Below are 17633 nucleotides of genomic sequence, written 5' to 3'. Positions count from 1 at the left end.
AGAGACAAAGAAGAAAGAATGGGAAGAGACAGAGAGAGGGGAGAAAAAGAGAGATGCAGAGACAGACACAGAGGGAGGCAGAGTCAGAGACAGGGAGAGACAGAGAACCTCCTACATCCCCAGCTTTCTGGACCTCAGATTCACCTCCTCACCACCCCATCAGGGTTTTCTCTCCACTGCAAGCATGGATTTCAGGTGGTGAATTCTAGCACGAGCTTGGCACTCGGTCCCCGCCACCTGCAACCGTGAGGTGCCCTCTTCCCTGGCATCCCAGGAGAAGAGACCAGAATGTGGAGACTGATCTAGAGGGGAAGCCCAGACCCCAAATTCCAGCTGCATTCAATCCTTAGCTCCTTGGCTGGCTGGGTGTATGGCCCACCCTCTGATCCTTAGCCATGATCTTAGCCATGACTCCTGACAGAGGGAGCGATCTAGTTGGGATTATGCAGAAAGTGGCTCAAATTCTGGGTGGAAGAAGCACAATTTCCAACCATCACAACGTGGACCCAGCACAACTTTCTGGCCTCCTCTCCACCATCCTTTGTCCCTGCCCCTTATTCACAAGCTCCCCCAGCCACCTTCACGTGCCCCAGCCACTCCGACCTCCCTGACCTCATGCATCCTTCTCCGTGTCAGAATATCCTTTCCCCACCTGGAAATCTACTCATTCAAGGCCAGGATCAAACAGCAGTTCCTCTGCAAATAAAAATGATGGGGTAGCAGCAGAGACTGTAGAGGGGTTTTGTAGGAAGTGAGGCACCTACAGCTTCCACCTCCTCATTTTCCCTCTTCGCTCGTCATCATCCAACTTCTGTTCCCAGGGACTCTCAACAAGAAAAGGGACGTTTAATAGATTTCCTAGGGCCCACTTAAGGATCTGGCTGGATCCAAAGCCCCAGGGCCTCATTAGTGATCTTCTCTGCCTGCTGGGGCACCTAAGGAGCCTGATGGTCTCAGAAGGCTGGAGAGGGAATTGGGACCTGGGACTGGGGTAGTCCTGAGAGAGGCTGAAACTGTTGGGCCAAGGGGACAGGAAGCCACCACCCTGATGCGATCAAGAGACTGTCTGCTGCAAGAGCTGGGGGTAGACTTGAACCCGGGGGGATGAACAGCCCAAAGCAGCTTGGCAGACGGCTCCCTGGAGAGAAGAGAGGGAGGTTCCTGCTCCCTCCATGTTTCCCCAAAGTTTGAACCAAGGGGCGGCCAGGAGACTGAAGATCTCAGGATGGGCTGACTGGTGTAACTGGTGGGGGTAGACATTTTCATCCTTATCCGCATCCTCAGCATCACCACCACCATCCCATGTTCAGCAACAGAAGCTCTGGACAGCAAAATCCAGCTACACAGACTTCTTGTGTTCTTCTGCCCACTTACTCAGAAAATCATAGCATTGCAGAATACATGGTCTTCTATCCTGCTGTTCCCAATTAACACTGAGTTACATACACTTCCCATGTTGCTACCTATTTTTGTAACTAAGGGTTAATTTTACTTCTTTTTAAAAATACAAAATACTTGGCTCAAATTTCAAAGGGTATACAATGTTGGGAAGCGTAGTGCAAAATAGCCGTAAAAGGAGAAAGTCCTTGGGAAAATGGCGAAGGGCCAGAAGTACGCGGCTTTGCACTACGGACAGAAAGACATCTCCTGCCTTTGGTTATGCTCGGCGCCAAGAGTTAATAATAAATAGGGATGTTACTTGTGAGAGCGGGTTGTGGGAGAAGCCCATGAGTCACTTAGAGCGCACTGTCCTTGAAATGGTTCTACTGATTATGTGTTAACTCCGTATGCGCTCTGCTGGCCGCATACTTTGAGCTCTTTGTTCCTGCTTCTATAAAAAAGCTTGACTGCAGAAATCAACTTGTCAGTCCTTGCAAGAGACTGTCCAAGTGTCCTTCATTCAGGTTCGTCGCTTCCAAGTCCCGGGGAGAGAAACCCCAACAAGGGGCGCCCGAACAGGGACTTGAGAGAAAGGCTGAACAAAGCGACCAGCCCCTGCAGAAAGAGGTAAGCAGGATGGGACAACATAGCAGTAAAATTCCTTTCATTTCTATAATGAATCATTTTTTGAAACAAAACGGTGTTAATGTTTCAAGAGATCAGTTGAATGACTGCTATCATATACTAGTGGAACATAAACCATGGTTCCCGGAGGAGGGGACGCTTGATCTTGATGTATGGAAAAGGGTTAAAAATAATATTTTGTGAGCATATCGGCAAGGGTTACATGGTCACTCATACAGCCTATCATAGAACAAATTGAAGGGCATAACGTTGATTTGGAAGTAAAAACTATTCGATCTTTACATGAATATAAGCTTAAGGAAGAAGATATGCAAGGTGCTTTGAAATATAAGAATGTTATGCTCAATCAGACACAATCCTTAGAAAAACAACTTAGAGACATATATATACAGGATATGTCAAAACTGAAGCCACTTGGAACGGAGGTCATTTCATTCAATGGACAGCCCAAATCTAAGGTTTTTCCTTCTGCTCCACCTGTAACAGCAATTGCTAACTTTGCTCATACTAATCATTTCACTCCTCCTCGGGAGATGCCTGCTTGAACTTTCGCTTTCCCAATGTAATTTAATCAACCTGCCCAAGACCAAAATACTTGGGCTAATCTAGATTTTGGCATGTTGTCTAGCTTTAAGAAAGCATGTACTCTGTATGGACCTACTTCTCCTTACTGTATAGAATTTCTCAGAGGATGGGCTGACTGTTGGATGCCATATGATTTTTTTCAAGTAGCAAAGATGGTTTTAAATCCTCACCAATTACTGCAATGGCCAATGTGGGTTAATGATGAGGCCTGACAGCTGATGACTGACAAGCAATCTCATGGTAACCCTGCCAATTTAACCTATGATATACTCACTGGAACAAGAGCCATGGCGGATATGATTGCACAATTAGCTAATATTACCCCTCAGATGTTATATTTCATTAAAGAAACTGCCTGCAGGGCATAAGCAAAGGTTGATAGCACTAACTCTGATGGTTCATTTGTTAAGATTATTCAAGGACATGAAGAGGAATATTCTCAATGTATAGGAAAATTAAAGGATGCAATTGAGAAATCTATTAAGGATGTGACTTTACAAAATATTATTTTAAAACAACTTGCTTTTGAAAATGCTAATGAGGAATGTCGATCCGTGCTCAGACCTATTCGAGAGACTGGCTCTCTTATGGAATATTTGAAAGCATGTAGGGACATCAGGTCTATGTCCCATAGAGCAAAATTGGCAGCATTGGAAACCTTTAACGTACAAAAGGCTGCTAATACCAAATGTTTTAACTGTGGGAAGCCCGGCCATATGAAAAAACAATGTCGCCTGCCAACACAGGCCGGAAAAAATACTACTACTTCTAATAGGAAGAGACCCCCAGGAGTATGTCCAAGATGTAAAAGGGGGTTTCATTGGCTGAATGAATGTCATTCTAAATTTGATAAGGATAGAAACACTTTGAACTCCGGTGCACAGCAAAAACAACAGGGAAACTGATAAAGGGGCCATCCTCTAGCCCCACTACAAAAGGAGGACCTAGCGTTATGATGCTACAAGCAGCTACATCTAAGAGTGCTTGCATTGATATACCTAGTCCTTATGATATGGAACTAATAGAATTATACAACCCCACAAAATTCCCACTGGATATTATGGCCCGATTCCACCTGGGACAATGGGACTGATTTTGGGACGTAGTAGCTGCACAATGAGAGGTTTAATGGTTTTGACCAGTGTTGTGGACGAAGATTATGAAGGGGAAATACATGTTATGGTAAATGTTGTGAAAACAGGAAATGCATACTTACAAAAAGGGGAATATTTTGCACAATTATTAACTTTTGCCATATGTTAAACCAATGAAGGCATCTGATAAAGTTCGACAGGGAGGCTTTGGCAGTATCAGCCTTACTTTTGCACTATCCACCTTATTAAAGGAACATCAGAAACCCATGCTTACTTTACACATACGGGGAAAGAATTTCACACATGTTAGATACTGGAGCTAACATTTCAATCATTAGAGCTGCAGAGTGGCCCCTCGATTGGGGTAAGGTTATGGCTCCTTCTAGACTATTAGGAATGGATAAAACTGATGCCACACAAACTTTCGTCAGTGCATCCTATTTACAAGTGTATGGCCCTGATCAAATTGTAGCTTATCTTAAACCATATATTACTAATATCCCAATCAATTTATGGGGACAGGATTTTCTTGAACAAACAAAAGCCACAATTTCTTTAAATGAACCTTTTTAATGGGGGCCATTGAGTTAATAATGCTGCGCCTCAATTGGGAATCTGATACTCCAGTATGGACACCTCAATGGCTCCTAACTAAAGAAAAACTGGCAGCTCTTATGCAATTAGTTAATGAACAATTACAAAAGGCTCATATAGAACCTTCATTTTCCCCATGGAATTCCCCTATTTTTGTAATAAAAAAGAAATCAGGAAAATGACGAATGTTAATAGATTTAAGAAATGTTAATAGTACCATGTCACCTATGGGACCCTTACAACCCGGATTGCCCTCCCCTTCTATGGTACCAAAAGGATGGTCTGTAGTTATTATTGACTTACAAGACTGCTTTTTTACTATACCTTTTCACCCTAAAGATAGAAAACATTTTGCCTTTTCAGTTCCTTCTATAAATCACATCCTCCTGTTAAAAGATTCCAACGGAAGGTGCTACCTCAGGAAATGATGAACTCCCCTACCATTTGCCAATATCTCATATCTGTTTTATTACAACCCATTAGAGACAAATATCCTACTGCATTTATAATTCATTATATGGATGATAGACTTCTTTCTATGGAATCTGAACTCTGTTTACAACAGTTATATAATGAAGTTTCTATTATTCTTCAAAATCATGGCCTCCTTGTTGCGCCAGATAAAATTCAATGGAAAGCACCTTTAATTATTTAGGACATGTTATGGAAGAATCTAAAATCAAACCTCAAAAACTCAAATTTCTGTGCAATCTCTACGCACGCTGAATGATTTTCAAAAATTGCTAGGGAGATATTAATTGGCTACGGCCATCTGTTGGCATCCCCACCTAGGCCTTACAAAATCTATTTAAAATTTTAGAGGGATCCCCTGACCCTAATAGTCCTAGGCAGCTAACAAAAGAGGCCAAAGAAGAACTGGCCTTAATGGAGAAATGCATTCAACAATCTTTTTCAACTCGGCTAGATTATGATTAACCAGTTTCTTCATATATATTCCCTACTGGACATTTGCCCACTGCAATTATAGCTCAGCATAGCCCAATAGAATGGGTATATTTACACACTTAACAGTCTAAAAAAATCGTATCCTATATTGAGAAAATAAGGCACTTAATTGTGTCAGGAAGAAGCCGTGTACAAACTTTGACTGGATTTGATCCATATGCAATACACGTTCCCTTGACAAAAAAGGAATTGCAAAATGCCTTACAGTATAACCTGACCACGCAAATGGCATTAAGTGATTTTCAGAATGTTATCTCATTTCATCTGCTGAAAGGAAAATCGTGGGACTTTCTACAATGTACTAAATTCATTGTAACTAATATCATTGCATCCCAGCCTATTTCCAACGCACCCACCTATTTCATTGATGGCAACAAGAAAGGCATAGCAGGGATTGTTGGCCCTGATATCAAAGAGAAATTACCCACTACCTGTTCTTCAATACAAAGAGTTGAATTGTATGCTTTATATGCTCTTTTGTCGCTTCAACTGTTATCCTTCAACATATATACTGATTCCAAATACCTTTCTTCCCTTTTTTCCTGATTTTCTTACCACCTTTTTATACAACCTAGATGAAGAATTATATACTCTCTTTTCACAGACTCAAGCTTTAATTCGTTCACGTACGGAACCTTCCTTTATTGCACATATACGTGCTCATTCAGGTTTACCTGGCCCTCTGGTCGCAGGAAATGATGCTGTTGATAGGCTCATAGCTCCCATTTTTACATCTGCCAGTGACGAACATGCTAATCTTCATACCAATGCTAACAGAGTGCACTCTAAATACCATATTCCTCTCACGGAAACACGGCATATTATTAAAACCTGTGATGTCTGCGCCCCTCTGCACTTACGAACTACGATTTCAGGAGTTAATCCCCAGGGGCAACAACCTAATTCCCTTTAGCAATCTGATTTCACTCACTGCTCCTTAAGAAAGTTTTCTTTGCTTTTTGTCTCAGTTGATACATTTTCAGGCTTTATCTGGGCAGTACCTGTCTCTTCAGAATCCAACAAACACACCATTTCCACACTCTTACTCACCTTCCCCATTATGGGGATTCCTTCTGTCTTGAAAACAGACAATGGACCTGCATTCACCTCGCATTCATTTCATTCATTTTTATCAAAATGGAACATAACACACATTACAGGAATACTCTATAATCCTCAGGGTCAAGCCATTATTGAAAGAGCCCACCACACCTTAAAACTCGTTTATTAAAACAGAAAGGGGGAATATGGAAGAGGAGATACACTTCTTATCTCATGAACCCTCAATTACTATTTTTTTTCCCCTCAATTACTAATATCTTTAACTAAACTTAACAAAAAATAATTCTGATACTCGTGCAAATAGACATTTTGCAGAAGACAAAAACAGCAAATTAGAAATCAATACATCAATATGGTATAAGCAATTTAATCAGTGGCTGCCAGGAATCTTATGACTCCTAGGCAAGGGTTATGGTCTTGTCATTGCAGGTGGAGAGGAAATCTGGGTTCCCCTTCGCCATGTCTGCTACCGAGAAGCACCCCAAGACCAGACTCCCTCGAAAAGTGATGAAGTTGATGCGAAGGGTCTCAATGACCCTGGAGGAGCCAATGAGGAAATGCCATCGTCTGAATCCTTACCCAACATGGGCTCAAGTGAAAAAACATGACTCATCAGGCTGAGCAGACACTGACGAGCAAGAGGAACATCATAACTGCTCCTGGTTTAATAGATCAAGCATTGGAGGCTTTCATAAATCTAAGACAAGTTTCTGGACTGATAAGGACATACTGCTGAATTGGTATAACGGGGGCTTATCACCCCCACAACCCAGGATTGTTGTCCCCCTTGTGGGGCCGGAGCAATGGCACATTTGGAAAATTCCAGCAGCCTTAGAGCACTTCGCTAGTGTTTATGGGACTGTGGGTGTGTTTTGTCCTTCTAATTATACCTTCCTATATAATAGTACTGGCTATATTCAATCATGTGTTCACGTTCTGTATTTGTTTATTGTAGGGCATTTTGATATTGACTTATCAGCCAAGATTGTCAATTGTACTGCATGTGCATTGTATACCTGCTTTAATCACATCATTTCATATCACAATGCTAGCATTGCGCTAGTTAAACAAAGATCTGAGTTATGGCTTCCTGTAAACTTAATTGAGCCTTGGACTGATTCTGTATTTCCTTCTGTATTGTTGAAAACTAGGCTTAGGTGATCTAAGCGCATCATTGGGTGGATTATTGCAGGCATCTTAAGCCTTATCTCCATTGTGACTGTAGGAACTTTGTCTGGTATGGCTTTACATAATTCTATACAAAATTGTGATTTTATCACTGTTTGGCACAAAGACTCTCATGATCTGTGGACTTGACAAGCTCAAATAGATCAGCAATTACAAACACGAATTAATGAGTTACAAACTGTGGTTATCTACTTAGGAGATCAAATGCAGCAACTGACTTTCCGAACACGTATACGCTGTCACTGGAATTTTACTTCTTTTTGTCTGACTAACATGCCCTATAACAGCACTGAATATCCTTGGAATAAGGTTAAGGCGCATTTGCAGGATCTCACAAGTAACTCAAGTTTAGACATCAATTTGTTGAAACAACAAGTTGCTAATTTTCAAGTTAGAGTACCTAGGGAATTGTATAGTACTCAATTCTATGATACTTTAACCCAAACCCTATTGTCTCTAGACCCTAGAGCTTGGCTTTCAGGAAGCATTATTTTTATATATGTATTAATCACCCTGCTCTTTTTGTCCTTGATTATGGGATACAGAAGTCTCTAATCAAGACTCTGTGCCTCCCACAATGGAGTCCAACTAGCTGCCGCAGTGCTTAATTTAAAAACAAAAGGAGGACATGTTGGGAAGCGTAGTGCAAAATAGCCATAAAAGGAGAAAGTCCTTGGGAAAATGGCGAAGGGCCAGAAGTACGCAGCTTTGCACTACGGACAGAAAGACATCTCCTGCCTTTGGTTATGTTTGGCGCCAAGAGTTATTAACAAATAGGGATGTTACTTGTGAGAGCGGGTTGTGGGAGAAGCCCATGAGTCATTTACAGCGCACTGTCCTTGAAATGGTTCTACTGATTATGTGTTAACTCTGTATGCGCTCTGCTGGCCGCATACTTTAAGCTCTTTGTTCCTGCTTCTATAAAAAAGCTTGACTGCAGAAATCAACTTGTCAGTCCTTGCAAGAGACTGTCCAAGTGTTCTTCATTCAGGTTCGTCGCTTCCAAGTCCCAGGGAGAAAAACCCCAACATACAAGAATACAGTCTGCCCCCTGCAAGAACCCTGACTCCAAACTCACCCAATGGCAATGGATTTTTATCAGATTCCTATTTCTCCTCATAGAGATCTAGGTACATACACATACATGTGTGTTATTTACTCTTTAAGATTTTTCTGACCATTTAAAAAATCTCTATTAAATTTATTACATTACTGCTTCTGTTTTATGTTTTGGTTTTTGGCCACGAGGCATGGGGGATCTTAGCTCCCAGATCAGGGACTGAACTTGCATTGGAAGGCAAAATCTTTAACCACTGGCCCACTAGGGGAAGTCCCTGATTTACTCTTTCTGATTGACAAAACACGAGCGCTGTCCCCAAACTATTATGTATATGTCTTCTTTTGTTTAGCAATTATCTTGGAAATCATCCTGTATTGGTAAAATTTTAGTTTATTAAATAAACACTGTTGCTATTGCACAGCAACAAAGACCAAGAACAGCCAAAAATAAATAAAATTAAAAAAAAATTTCTTGCCTACATTTTCTTATTAAACATTTACAGTTTGGTTTAAAAGAAACAGTTAAATGTTTAATCCATATGCAATTGATTCTTAAATTCAGCACTATAAATACAACTTTATTCTATTTTTACCAGATGTTGGCCATCATTTAAAATGTACATTATAATCGATACATAACAGACCTACAGAAAAGTGCACAAAATAATGGTAGAGTTGAATGAATGCTCACAAAGTGATAAAATGGAATATTGCCAGAATTCCAGAAATCCTTCTTACCCAAGGAAGACAGTAGTCCAGTTTTTAGCACCTGATATTAGTTTTGCTTGTCTCTGAACTCTACAGTACATATTCTTTTGTGTCTGACATTAAAAAAAAACTTAAAAAAAGACACTTGGTTAGCTATCAGCATGCTGTTTACTCATATACAACAGAGATCACAACCATGGATTGACTTCTAAGTAACTAAAAACAAAACCCACCAAGATTTAAATTAAAGAAAGAGGGAAAGGAAAGAACAAATACTGCAGACAGTCTTGGAATGGACACTTTTTTTTTTTCAGACACACCAATTTGCTGTAATCTAGCAAGGAGGTCAGAAAAATCTGTCATTCATTAGGTGGATTAATGAGTGGTATCAGAGAAAACAATTTCAGTGGTTTGTAGATTCACCAGAAAACCTTGAGAGTTTAGCTATGGAAAATAAGTACAAGCCATCTTTCTGTAATGCCTTATCTGCAATCAAAAAGTACTCAGCATTCAAAGAAGCAGGAAAATATCCATAATCAGGTGAAAAATAAGTCAGAACCGATCCAGAAGTAACACAGATGATAGATTTGAGCAGACGAGGACATTACAAGTTATAATAACTGTACTCCATATGTTCACGAACTAGAGGAAAAACTGGACATGTTTAGGAGAAACGTGGTATATATTAAAAAGGTGAAAAAAGAAACTTCTAGGAGGAGAAAAGAACCATGTCCTAATGAAAAATTACACTGGATGAAATTAACAACAGATTAGACAATGCAGAAGAGATTAGTGAACTTGATATTGAGATAGAAACTATCCAAAATGAAAAGAAGAGAAAATAAGGGCTAAATAAACTTACAAATGTAAAAAAACAAAAACAAAACTAAGTCCACAGATCCAAGAAATTAAAAAAATCCCAAGCACAAGAAATATGAAGAAAACAATGAAATATCTTTAAATCAGTGACAAAATGAGACTTCCCTGGAGGTGCAATAGTTAAGACTTGAGCTTCCCATGCAGGGGGCACAGGCTCAATCCTTGCTCAGGGAACTAAGATCTCACAAGTCGCACAGTGCAGTCTAAACATCCATCAATCAGTGACAAAAAGAAAACATATAAATATCTATAGTGAAGTTGCTCAGTCGTGTCTGACTTTTTGCGACCCCATGGACTGTAGCCTATCAGGCTCCTCCGTCCATGGGATTTTCCAGGCAAGAATACTGGAGTGGGTTGCCATTTCCTTCTCCAGGAGATCTTCCCGGCCCTGGGATTGAACCCAGGGGTCTCCCACATTGTAGGCAGACGCTTTACCGTCTGAGCCATCAGGGAAGTAAATATCTATAAACATCCATTATATACAGAGTAATAAACACAGAGTTACGGCCAACTATTTGTCATAAACAATGCAAGGCTGAAGACAGTGGAACAACATTTTTAAAGTACAAAAAAAATCCATACACAGTGAAAATATCTTTCAAAAAAGATGACAAAAATTTCAAATTTTCTCTATGTAAAAAAAAAAGCAGAAAGAATTCATTACCTGCAGTAAATCTTTTAAGATGTGTTGCAATTGATGTTGGCAAAAGTATCTGTAGAGCAGGAAAAGGCTCATCTTGACAAATATACAAAGCATGTGAAAATATAAGACATTTAAAGTCTATGGTCAAACCCAAAGCCAACATAATACTCAACGGTGAAAAGCTGAAAGCCTTCCTGCTAAACTTTGGAATAAAACAAGAATACTTTTTCTTTCAACACAGTACTGGAAGTCCTAGGCATAGCAATAATTTAAGAAAAATAAATAGAAGGTATTCAAATGAAAGGGAAGAGGTACAATTGTCATATCCAGGTGAGATGACACTCTATGCAGAAAACCCTAAAGACTCCACACAAAAACTAATACAGCTAAGAAATTAATTCAGAAAGTTAGTAGGATACAAGATTGATAAATATAAATGTTTCATTTCTTTATACCAACAATGAAATATCAAAGAGAAAGAAAAAAAAACACCACCCATTTAAAATACCTAGGAATAAACCTAACCAAGGAGGTGAAAGATCTACATCCTGAAAAGTATAAAACACTGATAAAGAAAACTGAAGGTGATTCAAAGAAATAAAAAGATATACCATGCTCTTGGATTGGAAGAATTAATATTGTTAAAGTGGCCATACTATCCAAAGCAATCTACAGATTTAATGCATCTCCTATCAAAATAACCCATGAAACTTTCCAGAGAACTAGAACAAATAATCCTAAAATGTATATGGGACCACAAAAGATCCAGAATTGCCAAAGCATTCCTGAGGAAAAAGAACAAACCTGAAGGCATAACCCACCAAGATTTCAGACAATACTACAAAGCTATAGTAATCGATTTAATTTGTATTTAATACACCTAACCTACCAAACTTCACAGCTTAATCTAGCCTCCCTTAACATGCTCAGAACACTCACATTAGCCTACAGTTGGGTGAAATCATCTAGCACAAAGTTTATTTTATAATAAAGTGCTGAATATCTCATGTAATTGATTGAATGCTATACTGAAAGTGAAAAACAGAACGGTGTCTGTGTCCAGAATGGTTGTAAGTGTATTGGTCATTTACCATCATGATTGTGAACGCGTGGCTGACTGGGAGCTGTGGCTCACTGCCACTGTCCATCATCATGAGAGAGTATCACACTGCATATTGCTAGCCTGGGAAAAGATCAAAATTCTGCAGACTGGGTATTGTTTTCACACCATGGTAGAGGAAGAAAACGGTAAATCAAACCATGATGTGTCAGAGACCATCTGTAAACCTACAGTTAACATGTTAATTTAAAACAATCTAGCTTGGATTAGGAAAAGGAGTACATCAAGGCTGTATATTATCACCCTGCTTATTTAACTTATATGCAGAGTACATCATGAGAAATGCTGGACTGGAAGAAACACAAGCTGGAATCAAGATTGCCGGGAGAAATATCAATAACCTCAGATATGCAGATGACACCACCCTTATGGCAGAAAGTGAAGAGGAACTCAAAAGCCTCTTGATGAAAGTGAAAGTGGAGAGTGAAAAAGTTGGCTTAAAGCTCAACATTCAGAAAACGAAGATCATGGCATCCGGTCCCATCACTTAATGGCAAATAGATGGGGAAACAGTGGAAACAGTGTCAGACTTTATTTTTTTGGGCTCCAAGATCATTATAGATGGTGACTGCAGTCATGAAATTAAAAGACACTTACCCCATTGGAAGGAAAGTTATGTCCAACCTAGATAGCGTATTCAAAAGCAGAGACATTACTTTGCCAACAAAGGTCCGTCCCTCGGGAGAGGGAGAGGGAGAGGTCCGTCTAGTCAAGGCTATGGTTTTTCCTGTGGTCATGTATGGATGTGAGAATTGGACTGTGAAGAAGGCTGAGCATGGAAGAATTGATGCTTTTGAGCTGTGGTGTTGGAGAAGACTCTTGAGAGTCCCTTGGACTGCAAGGAGATCCAACCAGTCCATTCTGAAGGAGTTCAGCCCTGGGATTTCTTTGGAAGGAATGATGCTAAAGCTGAAACTCCAGTACTTTGGCCACCTCATGCGAAGAGTTGACTCATTGGAAAAGACTCTGATGCTGGGAGGGATTGGGGGCAGGAGGAGAAGGGGACGACAGACGATGAGAAGGCTGGATGGCATCACTGACTCGATGGACATAAGTCTGAGTGAACTCCGGGAGTTGGTGATGGACAGGGAGGCCTGGCATGCTGCGATTCATGGGGTCGCAGAGAGTCGGACACGACTGAGCGACTGAACTGAACTGAACTGAGCTTGGATTACTACCAACCTAATTCGGCAGGATACAAAAACACTCTGACAATACACCTGCCTCCTCTATCACATCCTTTGTGCTATTTTTTGCCAAACAAATTACATCTGGAAGGAAATCTGTCCCTACAAATTACCGTCTCAAGTTCCATGTTCGCCTGGTGGATCCTGTTGGGCCAGAAATTTTATCAGATCAGTGAGGGAGCATAGTCCTCCCAGCCCCCAGTGGGCCATGGTGGAGATCATGATGCTGGGAAAACTCAACTCCACACTTTGACACCAAGGGGCGGAGCTCTGCGCTGTTCTTGGGGGAGGAGGCATTTCCTCCAGATGTGGAAATTAGAGACCTGGAAGGATCCCATTGCTTTAAAATGTACCTGGAGGACTGACCTGGTGGTCCAGTGGCTAAGACTCCACGCTCCCAATGCAGGGGGCCTGGGTTCCATCCCCGATCAGGGAACTAGATCACACATACTGGCACTAAGAACCTGCATTCCACAACTCTCACGCCACAACTAAAGATCTGCAGGCTGCAAGGGAGATCGAAGATCCTGAACGTGCTGCAAGTAAGACCCAGAGCAGTCAAAATAAATAAATATTTTTAAAAATCTTGCTACAAATAAATAAAATAAAATAACTGTATCTGGGATTAAACTGATAGGTATGAGTGAGTGATAACAAGGAGAGGTCAATGGCATCGACTGGGTTTATTACTCGAAGTTGCCCTCTAAACCAGAGGGACATCTTGCCTTCCCAGGGCAAACCCCAGAACACCTTTGGCGGGTAGTTTAGCCCTACAGTCAGCAGAGGCCAAATCATCTATGATAAAACCTACAAAAGCTGATTAGCACACCCCTTCACGCTCCCAGACTTCAAAATCCCATCAGACACAGCAGCCCAAGACAACCGGGATCTGCCTCTTGTGGGAGGAGCCACTCCTGTTCCCATTTTGCAGATGGGGAAATGGAGACCCAAAGTTTGAGCGGGAAGCAGTTACATCTCAGCAGAGACCATCCCGGGGGAGGACCGGAGCCAGTTGTCTGTGCCTGAACTCTCACCTTCCACTTTACTCCTGAACTATCCATGTTCTCCAGCCGGCGGGGCTTCCTCAGGCTCCCAAGTCTTCCCCACGCTTCTCAGGGGGACACCGCCACTCCCCTCAGCCCCCCAACTCAGTCCTTCCTTTCCAGGGGCTTTGGAATTCTCTCCAGGGCGGATTGACCTGGGGGTGACATAGAGATCTCCCGGGCACAGGTCTTGAGGCTGGAACTCTAGCCTTCATCTCGGTCTTGGGGCGGGTCTATGGCATCAGGGAGAAGAGGGTTCAGTCCTTTTGAAACCGAGGGCAGTTTTCAGATACATTAAACTATAACTTGCTTAATAAATAATCAACTGTGTCCTGACTTCAGCATCCAGCTGGCTTTAACTGTTGCTACAAGACGTGAACATCCTCCAAGCGGCCTAAACAATAAGATGTTTGCCCAAGTTGTTTCTCAGGGACTTGAAGCCACTGGTTAAGAACGTTGAGCCCGCGTACCCTCCACGTGGGCACGCAAGCGTGCCTTCTGACGTCAGAGAGCCACGAGCTCCACCTGCAAAACGTGCTGGAGCCGCCCTTCGGCTTCCGGGAAGCCAGAAGCTCAGCCGCGCCTGCGCAGTACTACGATGATCTCACCGTTACCTTCTCTCCAATCACCTTCCCCCACGTGCCTCCCCACTCCGCAGCTTTATCCCACAAATATCCCAAGCCCCTCCCCTTGAAGCAGGCAGGTCGAGATTTGTTCTCTTCTTCCCCGGAGGCCTCGTGAATAACACTTTGCTGTGTGCCTCGCACGTCGCTGTTTGGCCTGTTGTGCATCCGGAAGACGAAGAACTTCCCCCAAGACCCTTTGCTACCTGAACCCTGATCTCTTTCTGGGGAGAGAGGAGCCCAGGCCTTGGGCAGGGGCCGCCCAAAGGCCCCAGCACCAGGGGGGCCACAGCCCAGCACTCAGCCTGGGAGGAGGAGGAGGAGGAAACCAGCATGGGGAGCCCAGCGAGAATCCCTGCTCTCCAGCCCAGAGTAGCCCCGAGGGCAAAGGTTCCAGTCCCTGGAACCCAGAGGCCAGCTTGCAAACCTCATTAATGTCCCTGGTCTTCAACGGCCCCTCCCTTATCACCTCCTTCAGAACCTTGGTTCATTCACAGCAGTAATTGTTTTAATCAAAGTGTTGTCTGTCTCCTTATTAGGTTGTTAGCCCACAGGATGCTCACGACTGGGGTGTCCCCAGGTCCCTAACATGGAGGGGGCCCACCTGGAGAGGGGGAAGGTGAAAAGGGAAAGTGAAGTCTCTCAGTCGTGAAGTCACTCAGTCATGTCCGACTCTTTGCCGACCCCATGGACTGTAGCCTACCGGGCTCCTCCGTCCATGGGATTTTCCGGGCAAAGGTACTGGAGTGGGTTGCCATTTCCTCCTCCAGAGGATCTTCCTGACCCAGGGATCGGACCCAGTTCTACCTGCACTGCAGGCAGACGCTTTACCCTCTGAGCCACTAGAGAATCTCGCTAGAGAGAGGGGGGAAAATTCCGTAAAGAATGAACGCGAGGTGGCGGTGCAGTTCCGAGTTCTGCTGCCAGAGGGCAGGGCTGCCCGCAGGTCCCGGGGGACTGCGGTGGTTTCCGCCCCAGGAAGCCCGCCTTCCCCCGTGGGCTTATTTCTCCACCGAGAATCCTTCGCAGTCCTGCCCAGGGTGATCGGCGAGCCGCTCTGGAGCCTAGACGTGCCAGTCACAGGTGACATAGTGATAGATGTCTTCTGTGAGGGGAAGAAGGACCTGAAAAGAGGGGACCCCGAAGAGACTCGGTCGGGTCTGCTCAGTGCACTCAGTGCTTCTTCAAACTCACAAATACTATGAGTCTAGCTGTGTATGTCTGTGTGTGCTCAGTCGTGTCCGACTTTTTGCAACCCCATGGTCTGTAGCCCGCCAGGCTCCTCTGTCCATGAGATTCTCCAGGCAAGAATCCTGGAGTGGGTTGCCATGCTCTTCTGCAGGGGATCTTCCCGACCCAGGGACTGAACCTAAATCTCTTGTATTGGCAGGCGGGTTCTTTACCAGTCCGTGAGCAGGGGGCAAAGGAGGTGGGAAAACATCTTGTGCTTCCTGAGAGGTCTTTCTGGAAACAAGGAGAGAGGATTCCTGCCCACAGCATAAAATTTTTTCACATTTCAATTTATATCCCATGATGGTGAAACCCGCTTTTGGAAATAAAATAATAACATCCTTGGCCTGTCCTCCTCAGATAACTGGGCATCATGCATCCCAAGTATGGTCAATGGAATTGATGGGTAGCAAAAAGTACTGCTCTAGTGAAAAAAGCATACAGAGATCGCTGAAGACCCAACTGCATTGAAGAGCTGCTGGCCAGGGACCTAAAAATCATTGATTGTGTGCACCAGGAGGCTCACGGGAAAGACAGAGTTGTCTTTTCTGAGAAGCAGAATGTACAGGTCATATTGGTATGTTTAGATCGGCCAGTGTAGGATTATTTACACCGTAAAAATTGGCAGGACTTCCCTGGTGGTCCAGTGGTTAAGACTCTGTGCTACTACTACAGGAGACACAGGTTTGATCTCTGGTCAGGGAAGATCCTGCATGCCACGCAGCCCAGCCAAAAAAGAAAAGAAAGTTAGCAAGCATTACCAATCAGGGTTGGGTTTATTCAGAGTCAGTTGTTGACACTCGGTGTCACGCCACGGCCACAGTGCGGGCGTGGCAACCATCCCACCTCCGGTAGGCTTCCCTGCTCCACCTGGGACCCATTCTTGCTGCCCGAGATCTCTATCAGGCATGGTCACTCCAGGCCCCTGGTGCACCCCACCTGTGCAAGCTACACCCCTACCCGTGCTGGGCCACTTTATATTCACCCATCTTGCCTTCTGCCAGCCCCAGGCTCTCTTCCCTTTCTGGCCTCCAGCTCCGTCCCGGGCTCTTTTCCTGATGCTCAGGCATTCCCCCTCTGACCACCTGAAGGCAGATGTCACTATGGGCCAGCGGCTCCGGCTTGGATGGAGTAGAGGGTCTCTCCAGACAATAGTTGGTATCCCCAGAGGTGGAGTTACGGCTCCTGCTGCCTACAGGGCCCAGACAGCCCCATGGCCTGTGCCCCCCACACTGGACCCCAGAACACAGAACAGAGCTGTCAATGAACACATCGCTTTAACCTCAAAACAATTTTAATAATCCAAAAAGAAGCAAGAGAGGGTACATGCCTGCCAGTGCTCTGATGCCCATGCCCAGCCCCTGATGCTGAGCCTGGGGAAGGGGGCCTCAGAAGTGGGTCTTGGGGGTGTTCACTGGGGTGGGGGAAGCCCCAGGTGCCCCCCGTAACCCTGGATGCTTCTCACAGAGCCACAGTCCTGCCTCCTGGGCTTCAGGGCTGCACCGCGGTGGCAGCCACCTCATGCCACAGGAGGACAGCCAAAGTGAGGGAGGTGGTTTGCAACTGCCCGCTGGCCTCTGTTTCCTCCAGCTTGGGGACCTGGGGAAGAACAAGCAGGCTCCAGGTG

At 43.7% G+C, this 17633-nt stretch overlaps 1 long non-coding RNA gene across 1 annotated transcript; it reads left to right on the top strand.

Moving 5' to 3' along the window:
• Positions 1 to 1547: 1547 nt before the first annotated feature.
• Positions 1548 to 7388, top strand: LOC138985613 (uncharacterized). The gene is made up of 2 exons (XR_011462646.1): positions 1548 to 2007; positions 6756 to 7388. It is a non-coding gene; the product is annotated as an uncharacterized lncRNA (long non-coding RNA).
• The last annotated feature ends 10245 nt before the right edge of the window (positions 7389 to 17633 follow it).

The sequence above is a fragment of the Bos mutus genome, chromosome 25, assembly GCF_027580195.1.
Source record: "Bos mutus isolate GX-2022 chromosome 25, NWIPB_WYAK_1.1, whole genome shotgun sequence".
Taxonomy (NCBI): Eukaryota; Metazoa; Chordata; class Mammalia; order Artiodactyla; family Bovidae; genus Bos; species Bos mutus.
The sequence above is the reverse complement of the archived record's forward strand: the minus strand, read 5'-3'. Positions and strand labels throughout refer to the sequence as shown.